The following is a 16,159-nucleotide window of genomic DNA, read 5'->3' on the forward strand; positions in this document are numbered from 1 at the left end:
TTTCATTTTTGGCTTTTTTTTCTTTTTGCTCTTGCAGATCAATCTGACAGACCGCATGTCACTTACAGTTCTAAAGTGTTGATTAAAAAGCCATCTTCTAGCACTAAGATATGCACAGTTAAATCCCCTGACTTCTGCTTTTTACTATTCAGCACTGACCAAGTGCATCGGAGTAGCAGAGGCACCTTGCTCAGCAGCATAGGCTGGGATTTCAGCTAACGAGAGAAAAGTTGGAAGCGGGTTTTTTCTTTATACAGGGAAGTGTCTGCTCTTGTTGTGTGGGGTTTTTGATATATTGTAAGGGGTTATGATTGAAAGCAGTGATAAAATTGGAAGCTGCTATCAAGAAGGCATCCCAACCATATTGTGGTTTGCTGTTGTTGTTTTTTTTGTTGGTTTTTTTTTTGCAGTCTTGTTTGTTAGCAGATGGAAGCCTTCAGATGGTGTTAACGTGGAGCATTGTGCTGTTGTATGTCTCTGCAAGCTGTATCTGTGCCTGCACTCTTCTGCTATCTGTATTGTGTTACTGCTTCACAGTGGTGGCTGAGGGGGGAGCAGGCTGACTTTTACTGCCATAAATAGGTGCTGCCAAGTTCTGTTAAGTGTCCTGTAAAAATAGCCGTGCAGAAGGCCTTTTCTAGTAAATTATTGCTGCTTTACAGCTCACAGATCAGGGTTTGTAAAAATTAATGGGCCTCTAGACTATAAAACTCAGTAGCCTTACGGAGTTCACACGGTTTCAAGTAGTATTTCTTGCTGGATCTGGTGGAATGGGATGTGAGGAGTTGAGAATATTTGTTCACGTCCCTAAAAGTTAGGAGAACGTAGTGCTGAAAGTAAAACGTGACTTTGGGAATATTCCCAATTCAAACTTTGAAATTTCGTACTTAGAATCATAGAATCATTGCATCATTAAGGTTGGAAAACACCACTGAGTGTCCAGTCCAACCATCAGCCCATCACCACCATGCCCACTGAATGGAACTGTAGAATTGTTAAGGCTAGAGAAGACCTCTGTGGTCGTCTAGTCCAATCATCAATTTGTCTCAAGGTATTCTTTTCCTTGGGACCCTCAGTTGAGTTTCATGATGGAATTGGATGGTTTTGCTATTTCTTGCAAGGTGATACATGGAAATAATTTGTTATTTCAGGAGGTTTTGGCAATGGGGAAGGAGGGGATGTTAATGTTATGTCTGTGGTGTTTCTATCTAATCAAATACCCTTGAAATACATGGTGAGATTTGGTTTCCAGTTGCAAGAGACCTTTATAATTTGATAATGATTTTAGTGACTCAGACTTTAGAGGGCTGTAGAACAAACAGTGCCTATGAAATTCTGTAACTTGCACGTCTGTTTCATGTCATTAAATGATGCTAATTGAAGTTGGGTAAGGGGAGCACGAGGTTCCCCAGTCTAGTTTCCTTGCAGCAGTTGTATCCCATTGACATCCCCATCTCCTCACTGCCCAGGAGCTGCTTTACAGAAGGATCCTTCCCACACAATTTACTGTGAGCTTCCAGGGCTGTGCCACAGCTTATCAGATTTTGACAGCTGAACAAAATACACCTCGCAGCGTTTTCCCTCTATCAGGTTGCATTTGGCACGTTCTCAGCTGCAGCCAAATTCCTTCTGGCCTCAGGTGTTGAGTTCCAGGCTCAGGTTCAGTTCTGCGTTGTTCCCTTGCAGCATGGAGTTTCCTGTGGGGTTTATCTGGGACTGCTCCATGCTGCAGTGTGTGAATATCACCTTCTTTCAGCTGAAGCAGCGACTCCAGGCCTGGCTCCATGTTCTGCCCATAGCTTTCTCCCACCTGCCTTCTCAAAGGGCAGTGCTGAAGATGCCCTCGGAGATAATCTGAGGAAATTCAGAACAGAGCTGTCTGTTCCATGCAACTTTCTCTTCTCACGGAGCCCTCTGCCATGTACTTCAAGCTGTTCTGTAACGATGCGTTCAAATCAGATCACTCAAATCACATTACAGTTTTACTGGCAGGAGAAGCATTTCTCAAGGACCAAGCGATCTGTGTCTGAGTGTGACGTTGCTTTAGTAGTGCTAGCCTCGTACCACAGCAGGGGAAGGAAGAGCTGGGTTGAACTGTTTCCCCACGTCCTGCAAGGTGTTGGATGGGGCAGAAAGGCCCCTCGTGGGATGGCTGGAGGTGTTAGGACTGCTGCAGGGTTTTGGAAATTTGTCAAGTGCTTGTTGCCTTGGATTGCTTGCAGATGCTTCAGGAAAGGGATCGCAGTGCCTCAGTAAGATCTTGCAGTGATGCTACTATCCATATTGTGATAAGCAGTGCATATCCATATTGTGATAAGTGTTGGAATGGGGCTCTGGGTCAGTGTGAGGTGCTTTATTAGCAGCTGGGCATGGCCTTAAAGCACGTTACTTCTCTTCCCAAGCTAAGCCAGCCACCAGGCGACTTGCACAACTCTTCTGGAAGTGAACTGTCTTCGTTTTCTCTTCCTCCAAACTCAGCAGCTCTTATGCAATAGTCTTTCAATAGCAATGCGAGGCACTGGACAGTTCGTACTTAAGAATCTGACTTCATGTCTTCCCCCCCAGCTGCTTGATTTAAGGAAACTGTTGGCTGTTCTGTGTATTTTACTCAGCAATCTCGGATTACTGCTGACCCAGTCCTACTCTCACTGCTTTTCTATTTTACTTACTATTCCTCTCTCCTTTTGCTTCTTACTTGAAGAGTGCTGCAAGGTTTTAAGGATGTGCACCACGGAATGAGCAGTAGTGCAGAACCTGTTGTTTGAAGTAATTGCCAGCGTGGCTGTTCTGTTGGAGGAATGTTATGGCTGGGCTGCATGCTATAATGAGCATTGTTAATATAGCTCTGGCATTTGCCTGCTAACTGAAAACAGCTGTGGTGACCACTGATGCAAAGAGCTGTCAACTCTCTAATAGCATTTTTATTGGGCTTATTGTGAAAATAGCTGTCTAGGCAAAATTACTTCAGAATATATTTTTAGTGAATACCTTTTTTCCATTTTAATGGAGGACTGTGGTGGAAGTGGTTGGGGTTACCAGCTGCTCTCAGAGCCCAGCCTGTTCCTGCAGTTGTGCATGGAACCTGAGCAGGCAGTGTTTGCCGCATGCATACACAATCAGATTTGCCAAGGCTTGCTGTATTTTCTTGTTTTGCTTTGTTGTGATGCTTTTCTTTCTCTCTCCTGCCCCCTCTCTCTCTTTTCCCTCCATAGTCCTCTGATGTTCTTTGGTCTGAAAGGTCTTCCCCAGTAACTGTTGTATTTCTTCCCATCTGAAGTGACAGGACAGTGAAGGATTTCAGCAGAGGACTGGACGTGCAGTGCTGTATTTCTGGGTGAGCTCCGAGGAGCAGCTCTGCAGCCGCCTGTCTGTCTGTCACCACTGGGAACTGCTTTGTGTTGAGCTTATTGTTACCAAGGATTGAAATGTCAGTGGGGGACAGTGTGCTTTTGCTTCAGGACAGGATATCCATATGTGTACTCATTTGGGACTGAGTTGCTGCATAGCACTTACGCTTTGGGGTTCCAGTGAGCTGTTGGCCAAACCCATTCCTGCTTATCGCAGCATCGTCCTTACTTTGTCCAGAGGTTGTGGGTGCCCATCCATGGAGGTGGCCCAGGCCGTGTAGGGGCAGTCAGCCTGAGCTGCAGTCAGAGCTCGATGATCTTTAAGGTCCCTTCCAACCAAAGCCGTTCTGTGCTGCTACTGAAGATGGCCAAACTCACAGCTTTGGTGAAGAGATTTTGGGCTCGGCTTAGAAGGAACAGCCTGACTTCAGGCTTCTTGTCTCACAAACTGTTGGGAAGATTTAAGGAGTGTTTTTCTCAGAATGCTTTCTCACATTCTGCTGTGTAACTGAAGAATTAACTGCCGGAGTGTTAATTTGAATCTTTGTATTCTCATGCTTTGTCTCATGCAGATGAGGTAGTGCTGTTATCCTTTGTACACTGCTTTTAATTTTGTTTTCTGTGTGGTAGAACTGAATTCTTGTAAGGCACACCTCACAGCATTACTTGTAATGCAGATGTCAGTGTTCCTCTGGGCATTCTGTATACACAGATCTGATCTTAACCTGCCTTAAAAGAAAGATGAGCCTTGACATCCCCAGTCCTTGTGTGCTCTGAGTTCAGAGCAAAGCCTGAGAGCCTCAGATTGCTGTGTGTGCTCTGAGTGCTTTTGGCCTTTTGCTTTTAGAGAGGAGTGCAGGAAGGAGATTTGGCATCTTCTAATCTAAAAGAAGCAAGGAACATGGGAAAGCAAAGCAGTGCCAGATTTCTTCCGTTAAAAAAACGAAACAAAAACCAAAAGAGCTCCACACAACAATAAGTGGGGTGCAAGAATGAAAGATGAAACTTGGATGGCAAATTTAAATGAGCAACAAACTATTTTATGCATACAGTACCTGTGACAGTTAGGATCATTCACCTGCTTCCTTTAAGAACTGTGTGACCATCAGTCAGTTAAAGCAATTGTACAAAATATGATGACAGCCTTTATCTCTGTCAGTTCCACTGGTCTTTTCATGAAGCATCTTTCATTTGAGTGTCATTTGAAGATGGTGTGATATTCAGAAGTGCTTCTGGAAATGTTATGTGTGTCCCATTAAAGAAAATAAAGAGTTTAGTCACAATATGAGGGGAAGAATAAATGACACATGGGTTTTAATTTAGAATACAACTTTCAAGAGCGAGTAAGACAACGAAACAGCAAATGTGGGGGTAGTTCAGTGGGAAAACAGCTTTGTGTGTAGGTGTGTGTGTGCTTCTCACTTGGTAAGGACTTGCTTCAGCACATTCTCTGTGAAAGCCTAAGTCAGAAGGCATGTGTGGATGTTGTGTTAATCATTCTTATTTTAGCCTTGTATAGTAAAACTTCCCACCAGCCCCATAGAAACAGAAAATCTTAAGAAAGAGAAGGAAGGGGGGGAAAAAAAATCATTAAGGTCTTACTGCCAGTGAAGAAGCAAGTCTTGGCTGGAGTGCAAAATATAACCTTTCCTTCTCCCTCTGCAGAGTTGAAAGATCTACAGATCAAGTCATCAAGCCAGTCAATGTGGAAGCGCTGTCAAAGTGGGTCGGGAAGATCCCTGCTGATGTTCTGCAGGACATGCCAGTGATTGCACCCATGCTAGCAAAACTGGGCTATGATCCGTATGCCAACCCACCAAACTATGGGAAACCAGATCAAAAAGTTGTGGAAAATACCAGAAGGGTAAGGCATTCTTGTGTTTGATTTGTTGATCAAATGGAGGTGAGCTCTGGAGTAAAAGATTCCTCCAGTCCATTTCCAATACCTTCTAATGCTCTCCTTGCTGTGAAGGGCAGAATTCCATAGGACTGGAAGTCCAGCCCTTGTTCATCTTCCATTTCACTCTTCCTTTCTCCCAGCCAACAGGCTTGTGTTGTGTTCTTTGCTGTGTGTAACTGAACCTCTTGAGAACTGTCTGGATAGTCCTGGAAAAAAGCTAGCTGTCTTGCCCCATTATTGAACTTGATTGATGAGCTGAAGTTTTTATACTTAAGGTTTGGGATATGCTCTTTCAAAAAATTGTCCTCCAAATACATGACCGAATTTGCAAAGTGACTGATGGAAAATAGCCCAGGATGACCAGAATATCAAATGCTCCAATTCTTTGCTGTTCCTTTGTAGAACAAACAAAAGATGGTGGAAAGTCTGGTGCTGATTAACCTAAACACAAGGATTTTAGCCTGAATTTAATGTAGCTGGAATTTGAATAGTTCAGCTATACAACTGTTTACCCCTGGAGGTATCCATTGAAAAGCTCATTACTATTGTTTGGAATAAGAATAATTAACTTTTCAATTCTGTCCTTTGGAGAATGTATACTGTATTAAAAGAAGGTGACTTTTGCTGCTGCAGCAAAGTCAGCACTGGAAAAATTGAATTAAACAATGTGAAAGGACTGTCTTTCACCACTAGTCTGATATTTAAAAACTGGTTGGTACGCTTTGCTGAGAAGAAAAGAGTGTTTTGTGTAATCTTCAAACATTTTGCATCCTCTTTTTAGGAGCCCTCTCTGAAAAACCCTTATAGAACAGTTAGCAATGCATTAGATGATGGTAGGTTGACTATTTAATAGCTGTTAGCTCAGGATGGAACACAAAATCTTCACGTGCCTATGAATGCATACTGAAAAACAGTGACTTGGATGAAAATTTACCCTGTAGTTCAACAATATAAAGTTGATTATCTCTTATTGATACAATTTAAATATTTTTACACTGTCAAGCTTCCTGGCCATCAGGCATCTTGCACAGAAAACTGCCAAAATGCTGGCCCTAATGGAAATAACTAATATCCTGCTTGGTGATCAGCGGGATCTGACTCATCTCTGGGAAATGCTGTGTTTTCTTTTGTTTCCCCACAACTTCTTTTTATGTTTGGGGATGGGGAGCATGTTTCAAAACAAGTTAAAGGTGTTTGAGAAAGGCTGGAAGGGAGCTCTGGTGTGTCCTCGTGTGCCCATCACAGGTAGCTTAGGCTGCCCTGGGAATGTCCACTTCTTCTGGAATGTTATGCTCATTTATTTCTTGACACTTCAGCTTAAAGAAGAAGGTGTTGGTATTTGTAAGTCACTTCTTAATTTTGATCTTGCTATCTTAAAATTTCTTCACCTGGGATAGCTTTTCAGAGCTTTGTAGTGTATGGGTTGCTGGAGGTGAAGCTGTCCAAATGAAATATTTCCAGCTATTTTTCAGTCATAATAATATATATAAATCTTGCAAGCAACTGTTTATTGCCTCACTTTTTTGGAAGCAGCTCTGTTATATTTGTATTTTGTGGTCTCTGAGAACTTTAAACCGAGTACAGAACTTGAACTTTATTCATTGAAAACAGATTTTAAAGAAGTTTAGACTCTTAAAACTGAACAGTGCTGTGTTAGAATGGTAACCCTTCGTGTGACTGATCTGGGCTAACGCTGAGTTATCTGACTTCTGCTCCTCTCTGCTCACGTTGTTGTTTTGGAATCAGGTCACGGTGGCATGAGCTAGCACTTGGGATGGAAGAAGTTGCTTCATTCTGGCAAACAGAAAGCAGGAGTATGGGGAAGGACTGGTGGTTTTGTTTTTGGAGATGGGGAAGGAGTTGTTCAGTTTTTTGGGGTATGTAATGTTAATTTGACTGTGGAAGTTGCAACAGCAGGGTGGAAGCCCAGCACCACTGAAATTACTGGCAGGGAGATTGTGGCTCCACCTAAACAGAGATGGAACAGCACTGGGTCATCCAGATCATTGCTATTAGGTGTGATAAAGAAGCAACATTTCTCTCATTGTTAAAAAGAGCTTTTGTTTCAGGTCCCTTCCAACCCAAGCCATTCTATGATGATTTTAATACTGTACATACAAAAACATACAGATAAATGGGATGAAAAATACAAAAACCAGCCAGGATGCCAAACAAACTCACAGCCAGCAAATCTCTTGAATGCAGACAGCTCAGAGTTCTGTGACTGTACTCCTAGGACAGGTCTAGGAGTGTGTTGTCCATTTGGAATCTTTTTAAATTATCTTCTACAAAATCAAGCTGCAAGATGTCTTTGTTCTGTGATGCTGTGATTAAATGCTACATGCATTTCTGCATTTATGCTATGTCATATCAGCTGTGGTATAACTGAGCAAAATTTGTCACTCCTTGGAAAGGCTGCAGATGAGATGAATGCTCAATATTGAAAATGTCCTTAATTTCAGAGCTGCTGATGGTGGTGGCTGAACCAACAGTGTGAAGTTTGCCCAAAGCACGACAGGGCTGTTACTGGGGAAAATGGAAGGGAACGGCTGGCGTGATGCTGTTAGTTTCCCCTCAGCTTTCCAAGCAGTTAAATCCTGTTGCTTTTAATTTTCCTCTCCTTCTGTCCCCCTTCTGGTCACTTACGTATGTGCAGGTTTAAATATTTTTTTCCCTTCAGTCTGGGAGTGAAATGATGATTCTCACCATCTAAGGGATAGTGCTTGTAGAAGAATTTTTGTGTGCTTGCAGGTAATGCAGGGAAGGTAATGATTTCTGCTATCTTGGGTTTTTCACTTTGATGTTACTGATCTGGGACACCAAGGGCTGGGATTGGTTTTCCATGCTCCTGTAACAGCACGAAGCCATGAAGATGTTACTGGTGTTCATACTCTACCATGTTAGTTCTGGTATTGTTCTAGGAAGTAAGAGGGCCTGAAGCAACTCCATCTCTTTGCCTGATGGTCTCCAATGTACAGTGTGCAGTGTGGTGTTACGGAATATGGTGTCTTTGTGAGTGTCTGTGCTTGTGGAGTACAAATCTAACAGATCTCTCTGATGTTCTCACGAACAAAGCCATTAACTTCTTGTTTGCTTTTTGTTAGCTGACTGTGTGACACTCCTTATCTCAGAGATGGAGCAGAGGGCAGAGGTGGAGCTCTGAGTAACACTGTGCTGTTGCTGGTCTGTTAATTTTGTTACAGTAATTGCAAGGCTCCATTCCTTATAGGTACAAACCACTTTTTTTCCCATAGAGTTTAACAAATTCTACACCCTGAGCATAAAAGAAACAAGCATCTTGTTGCTAAAATGAGCGTTTGTATCTAAGTGAAGCAGAAAACAGAAACAAACTGCCTGAACTGGAAGCTCAGTCACTGTATGCTGAAATATTACAGTAGAGTCACTCCACGTAGGCAGAGTCTGATCCGTCCTTATCAACATGAGTGTGTGTGGAAGCTTATGACACTGCTCACAGAACACACCAGAGGTGGGAGGACAGCTTGGAGCTGCACAGCTCTGATGCTGCCCTGCAGAAGCTGGCGCGTTGTTATGTTGTGGTTGGCCAAGCGTTCTCCTTTCACATCTGCAATGGCTTACATCAGATTTTCTTTGGCACGCGCTTCCCTCTGAGTGAGTTTGAGCACTAGGAATACATATTCCAGTCGTTTATTTCATGAGGCTGTGATGCTTGCCCTGCAGAGATCGAGGGACGGAAATGTACAGAACTGTGGAAGAAGTTATGGTTTTCATCATGGCTGTTAAATATACGTTGCTTTTTCGCATCTGAAAGCTGTTATCTGTCTCTGTTTTATGTTCTGTTGATGGTATTTTCTGCAGTTCACATCTACAGGAAAACAGATTTCTATAAACTCCTGTTTCATGCCCATATTAAATAGTGAGGAAATGCCTCTTGCTGTTAAGTGTTGAAACGTCCAGGAGAGACACGATTTCAGGACTTTGATTCTGTCTTTAAAACCCCAGATGCAGTCTGTGATAAAGGGTGTGAAGTGAGTCTGTGCTGCTGCGTAATTACTTGTGCTGTCAAATGTGTGTAATTGTAGAGCTATGCAGTAATGAGAGGCTGCTCAAGTGGCCTAGGGAGAAAAAAACCCATCCATCTCCATTTATGCTGGTTGGCTTAAGGTAAGCATAAGGGCAGTGGGCTTTTTGAGTATTGTCTGATATTTAAAATAAAAAATAGTTTGTTTTTGTTGTTTTTGTTGGTTGTGGGTTTTTTTGTTTTTGTTTTTGTTGGTTGTAGGACTACCAATAGAACATAGTTCCTCATAGAATCACAGAATGGCCTGGGTTGAGAAGGACCACCGTGCTCATCTTGTTTCAACCCCCTGCTATGTGCAGGGTCACCAACCAGCAGATCAGGCTGCCCAGAGCCACGTCCAAGGATGGGGCATTCTCTTTCTCATTCTCTTTCTCTTTGCTTAATAGCACGTTTAGTGAGTATTGCTTCCAGCCTGGAGATTCCCAACTGCACAGCTGTTCTCTGAAGTTATGCTTTAAGTTTTGCTTTGTGTGCTTATTAAGGCATAAAGCTATTAACAAACAAGGCATGAGATGAAGTCGGGCTGCAAACTGCCTCTTGGTAGACATGCAGTGGCCTGTCTGAAATCTTTGTTGCTTTGTAGGTTGCACTTCTCAGAGTTCCCTCTTCTGTTCTCTTGGCTTTCCTTGTGTATTTCTGAGGGTGTTCTCAGATAACTGCATGTGTTGCTTTTTTCTGATCTCTTTTTGAGAACAAAAAATGCATTTAGTTCAGCTATAAGAACGTTTGGGGATTTTTCTTTTTAAGTAGGTTTGAATAATGCAAACAGTGAACAGCAGTCTGACTTGGACTTCAGATTATTCTCCCCTCCCCTTTGGAAATCCACTTGGGCTTGCAAAATAATTCCCTTAGAAATAGTAAACACAACTCTATATTACTGAATTCTTGCTTGGAATGGAAACCATTCCAATATCCTGCTTCAGCCTCTGTGCTGCCACACTCCAAATAACGTGTTTTAGAGTTAAAAACTGGCCTGAAAAGAATTTTGAATCTGAAACCTCTTAATTTCTTTGGCTGCAAATGGAGTCATTGTTCTACGAATCTCAGGATTGCGGTTGATCCCTGGTTATTCATTCAGAAGGGACCACTCGCCATTTTTGGAACTACTTTAAACTAGTTTGTATGCAGTCTCAATCCTGACAAAACCAGAATTCTAGATAATGTTGCTTTTGAATGAGAATTGCATACAGTTGTCTTAAGCCTAATCTAGCAGCAGCTTCTCAGGCTTGTCATGGGTATGATGTGCAATGGGGATGTTTTATGTCAGTATAATCAAATGCCTCTGAAATCTTACTTTTCCTGGCTGTGATATTATTGTCATTATTTTTCTTAGTGATGCTGTCGATACCTTTGACTGCCTTCTATTGATGTTTATTAGGAGTAAAGAGGCATTACAGTGGTAAGGCTTTTCGAGCAGAGGAAAAATATAGATATGTATTTATATTAGAATTAAATCATATTTGCAGGAGCGGAAAAGAGAAACAGTCCTCCAGAGTGAAAAATGTGGTTTTGGTCTCTTCTCTTTTGAACAAACCACAATATAGCATCATCATCAGTATTACTGTTGTTAAAAATGCTCAGCTGCAGTGGATTCCAATAGACCTGAAGTGAAGGCTGTCTGCTCCCTCCAGCTCTGGCACAAATCTGATAACGGATTGCATTTCCCAGTGAGCTTTGCCCAGGTTGTTCTGTAGCATTTTTATGTGATGGTTTTGTTGATTTGTAACGTCCACTTCCAGAACATAGCATGCATCCTAATGCTCTGCTTAGAAGCCTAAGATATGAAATACCCTTCTTCATTTATAACTCTTTATTGTGTATCCAGGCTCCATAAGCCGCGTGCTGAATTTTTGACCGGTGTGGCTTTCATTAAGGTTACCATGGGAATGACTGTATCCCCAAACTGAATGTAAATGAAAGCTCTGCCCATCGCTGAGTCAGTCTTTCTATTTCTCTGAGATATCAGAAGGAGCAGCGTTCTGTGTTGTACTTATATAATAATTCCTACCCTAGTGTTGGGGCTGGATGTTTGGATGTGTTTAGCCTAGTGATAAAGAGCAAGGAGAGCTTCCAGCTCCTCCATCCCTGCTCATGAGTCATGCATGAGATTTAATGCTGCAGATGTGCTTTGGGGTGAGCAGCCCTACAGGCAGGAAACTCAAAGCTGACGCAGCAGCTGTGGGCCACAGCAGGGCACTGACAAAATGGCCTTCAGGCTCTGGTCGTCTGTTCAGAGCAAGGCAGGGAAAGCGGATGTTGTTAATAAGCATGCCTGGAGTTCCTGAGTTGTCTTCCTTTGAAGCAGCTTGCAAACCAGGCATCTCAACTCAGAGAGATGCGTTGGAGCAGCTCCATTGCCATGGTATGGCTTTGTAGAATTTTTAAGTAGGCTTGTGGATTTTGGTTGTCTGTGATTACAGCCACACAAAAACCGCTGACGTTGGGGTATTCGGTCTTTTTGGTTCAGCAAGAAGGACGGTGGTAAAACTCTTCCATTCTATTCTACTTATTTTTGTCAAATCCAGAACCTTTTTTTTCTTCCTTTTTTTTTTTTTTTTTTTTTTTTTCTTTTGGAATGTGTTCCAGTTTGATCTCAGAAGCAAACAGCTTTTAAGAGGCATCCTCAAGAGAGAAGACAATCCATCACCGATTTATTTCCTAATTGGTCAGATAGTGGGAACAGTTCTTTGGTGTGTCTCTTGGTACGTCTGAGAATATTTACTGCTCGCTGCTTCTCCAGAGCAATGTTTCAGCAGTGATGTTACGCTCTAAAAGGTGGGGAATTGGTGGTCATGACAAACTGTCATAAAGTAAGGCTGGTGGTGAGGTTGCAGCTGTAGGAACCCACGAACGTGGGAGTTGCTGGCTGGGACTTTCTAACAGACCTGGATATGTAAATGAAGGGATGGGTGTGTGTGAAATGGGATAAAGGAGATGCTGAGTGTTGGCCATTTCAGATGAGGTTGTTATGAGCTTTCCCAGACTTTGTGGGAGTTGCATTTGTTGAAGAGCAATAATTCTGTTTGTTGTAGTGACACTTGTCAAGTTTTGAAACTGTAAAACATAAATATTTAAGAACCGAAAGTTGCCAGGCAGTCTGATTTAGCATTGCTGAGTAGTGATAACCCAGAATAATCTTTTTTTCCTTTACTTTCCTTTACTTTTACTCCTTTCCTTTCCTTTTAGTTTCAAGCATCAGTGAGTGCTGGCCTTGAATAGTAAATTGTTTTGTTTTTTATTCCCCCAGGTCTTTAAAGGTGAATTTCAGCTTCCTGACTTTCTTAAAGAAGTGCCACAGGTACAGTGCTCAGTTAATTTCCTTTCTGTGGGAACAGCAGCGAGCCACTGTGAAAACAGCCTTATAAACACTTCATGCTTTTGATTTGCTGTTGGGTTTTAAAAGAAGGACTGTGAACAGCTTTTCCATGAGATTGCATCTCCCTTGCTGCCAGTCTTTCACTCAGCTGCCCTAAGGCTTTTTTTGAATGCACGTTTAACTCTCATGTTAGTAGTACTGGGGTGGCTGCAGTCTTCAGCTGACTGAAGGCTGCCATGAAGCTGGAGGCATTTTGTCTGTTTTCTGATGTAGACCAAGTTGTTATTTGTAGAGGGATGTCACCTTTTGTTGCCGTGCACTGAAAGGTTTAAAGCAAATACGGCACAGATAGCAGAAATAATGAGGCTTTAAAAGAAAAAAAAATGTGCTGCTGTATCTGGCAAAACAAACCAAAATTATCATTTGTGCAAGCTGTTAATCGATACTAAATGTCCAAGTGCTGTTTAAAGTGCTCTCTGTGTTGTGCTTAGATAGAAAAAACAGGAAGTGGCTCATCCCTGTTACTGTCTCAGGGTGTGTTCAAGTAAAGCTAAGTAGAAAAATATTTGTTTTTCTGTTTTTTTTTTTTTTCCCCCTCCATCTTGTCCTGCATCTCCAGGAGCATAGCTTTTGCTAAATTGGGAGAGAAGGTATGGTAGGGGCTCTCTGCCTCCAAATTTTCCTGCAACTGTAGAGTGAGAGAGAACCTCACCTCTCATCAGCCTCAACAAAAGCCTTTAGAGTTACCGTGATTTTTGTGACCGTGACCAAAGTAGGCACATTATCTACAGTGCTTGTATGTCTTTATATTTCTATATCCATCAGTGATGATACAGTCAGTACAGAAACTTATTGAGAATGTAAATGTAAGCAGCCTGTATTAACTCAAGTAATTTACAGTGGGTGCAAGCTTTCTTGACTTTGGTTCCCAAACGTTGGGAAAAGACTCTTTGAATATGACTTCTGTTGGGTGTAAAGGTTCAGAAATACACAGAATCTACCGTGCACAGACAACGCATTGTGACTTCTTCAGTCCTGTCAAATGAAAATCAGCTTATTAAAAAGGAAAACTGGTTTCTTCTGTTCCAGCCAAAGAAGACAGTAGAAAGGAGGTCTCGTGGCAAGATAAAATGAACATGGATCAGTGAAGTCAAATAGCTATAGTGTCTGTCTCATGTTTTTGGAACATAGCTTTTTGCTGTGAACACCAAATCTTTCTGATAAGCCTGTGTGTGTGATCTCTGATATGGGCTTTGCACTCTTACTGGATGTTTGTGTGCTCTCACCCTCCAAACAGTCAGCGCTCGCGCTTTGCTGGTTGTGCTCAGCTAATAGAACAACACCATTAAGGATCTGGCACCACGCAGCTAAGTGTGCTGTTGCTCACAGCATTGTTCACTCTCAACTGCTGGCCAATATGTCTATGCAGCTTAATGGCAAGAAAACTATTTCAGTATGTGCTGCTTAAGAGTTATTGTTAGCAAACTGTATTGAGGAAGTGTGCTGCAGTTATTTCATAATGCTTTCAAATGCAATTATTTTGTTTATTTCAAGATTGTTTGCAGTGTAATAGACAGTTGTAGCATATCTGGCTGCAAACCTAGGGGTGTGTCAGAACAAAAAGATTAAATATTGCTGATAAGGATTTCTGGCAAATGCAGGGATGAGCTATTTTGAAAGCTTAGCGTGTGGTGTAATGATGGTCTGCCGGCAAAACAAATTATCCTTCATCTGCCTGCAGCATCCATTAGATTAAATTATATTTTCCAATTACCTTGTGTTGTGTCAGAAGACACGGTCCAGTGTTTCTAGCAAGTGTCATCTTGCAATCCATATAATAGGAAAGGTGCAAAATGGGAATCTCCAAAAGATCAGGAGGTGAAGTTACACAATTAGCGTACTGTGACTGCAGTATTTACCTCAGTCTCAGCAGATTGATCCAAAGTAAGATTCTTGCAAAAAGCAAAGCCAACCTTTTTGAAATGGAGGTTTTCTTTAAAATATAGGTGCTGAAACTGGAGGTGAAATTAATTCTGATGAAATATTCTGCTTTAATATCACGCTAAAGATAAAATTAATGTGATGTGACCAAACAGCTGAATGGCGCACTGGTGCTGCTGCTGCTGTCTTTTTGTCTAAAGGAATACTGCTCATTTTATCTTAATTATTTACTTAACAGACTGAACCCATGGAATAGAAGATGCAATGGATATTTCTTGCACAGAAGGTAATAGAAATGCTTGCAGTCTTGTTCAGTTGCTCTTCTTGGTGTAGTTGAAGTGATCTTTTTAAGCTTACTTAACTCCACTCAAGATTCTGGGTAAGAGAAAACAGAGGTCTTGGTTCTGAAACTGTAAAATGACATTTTGTGGTTTAAGAGTAACTGTGCAGTTCTGCATGGCCCATTGCAACCAGTTTAAGTGCTATAAATTGTATTCTTCTATATCCAAAAGCAGTATGCTGCTTGAATATAGCCAGCGTAGATATCAGTATGTGGCCACAGATAGAGCTTGTTCTGTAGCCCTAAATATAGCCAAAGCATCACGCCAATTAGAAATAATGGATATAAATGTTTTACAAAGATTAATTGCAGATGTTTATTTTGGAATTGATAGGGAAACCATAATGTTCTCATGTAGACAACGTTAAAATGACTGCTTCACGTTGCCAATTACATCTTTCAAAAAGGTATTTAAAACAAATATTTCTAAAGCAATTTGATTTCTGAGAAACCAAATTAACTTCCCAGCAGTAATTAGCACTCGTACTTTGTGATGAAAGAGATGCTGTCAGTGTGTAGATGCAGCCCTCTTCCTTGAGTGCTTTGAATGCAAGTGGAAGTTCAGATTTGTGCCTAAATGTGTTTTTGGGAAGAAGTCTGATAGCAGACTGAAAAGGCTAATGGATCGACTTTGTTTAACAGTAACTTCACACACTGAGATAATGGTGGTTGCTTGTAATTATGCAGTATTTCTATAAATTAAATATGCTATAAAGGATTAAAACCAATACTACATTGAGCCCCCCAAAAAAACTGATTTTTTTCTTTTTCTTTAGAAGAAGACTGCTGCCTTCTCAATGGAAGTGATGTTACAAGGACTGTCCCACTGAGATCAATGAGGTGTACTGCTCATGGCCTGCTTTTCTCACAGTTCTCTCTCCATTACTTTCATGCTCTTTTCTTTTTGTTCAAGGTTTTGTTGTTGTGAGCGCATGCAAACCTGTTAAAAAAAAAAAAATACTAAAAAAGTCACTGTTAAATGTAGAACCGTATTACATGTAAACAACTACTTCTGAGGTTTTCAGAAATGCAGAACAATGCCTGTGTATGAAATTGCTCTTCTGTCGTCTCAATCCCAAGCCTCCATCCTCAAGGGTCTTTTATTTTATTTTTTTCTCCCTTTAGCAGTTTGGTTTTCAGTGTATGAAACTTTCAGAGGAGTGGTCTGTGCTTGTCCTAAACGGTTTTTGGTGGAACAGTTTTGTTTTATCAACATGTGGAAATGGTTTAAATATCTTTTATTTAAAAAAACAAC

General features: G+C 41.5%; 1 long non-coding RNA gene across 2 annotated transcripts; it reads left to right on the top strand.

The window, feature by feature from the left end:
- Nucleotides 1-4,984: 4,984 nt before the first annotated feature.
- On the top strand, nucleotides 4,985-16,159 carry LOC100546824. Of its 2 annotated transcripts, XR_795668.2 has the most exons (5): nucleotides 4,985-5,211; nucleotides 12,555-12,605; nucleotides 13,713-13,788; nucleotides 14,803-14,850; nucleotides 15,681-16,159. It is a non-coding gene; the product is annotated as an uncharacterized LOC100546824 (long non-coding RNA). The 2 variants fall into 2 exon arrangements; XR_002120895.1 differs by lacking the exon at nucleotides 13,713-13,788.

Source organism: Meleagris gallopavo, chromosome 21 (assembly GCF_000146605.3).
Source record: "Meleagris gallopavo isolate NT-WF06-2002-E0010 breed Aviagen turkey brand Nicholas breeding stock chromosome 21, Turkey_5.1, whole genome shotgun sequence".
Classification (NCBI taxonomy): Eukaryota; Metazoa; Chordata; class Aves; order Galliformes; family Phasianidae; genus Meleagris; species Meleagris gallopavo.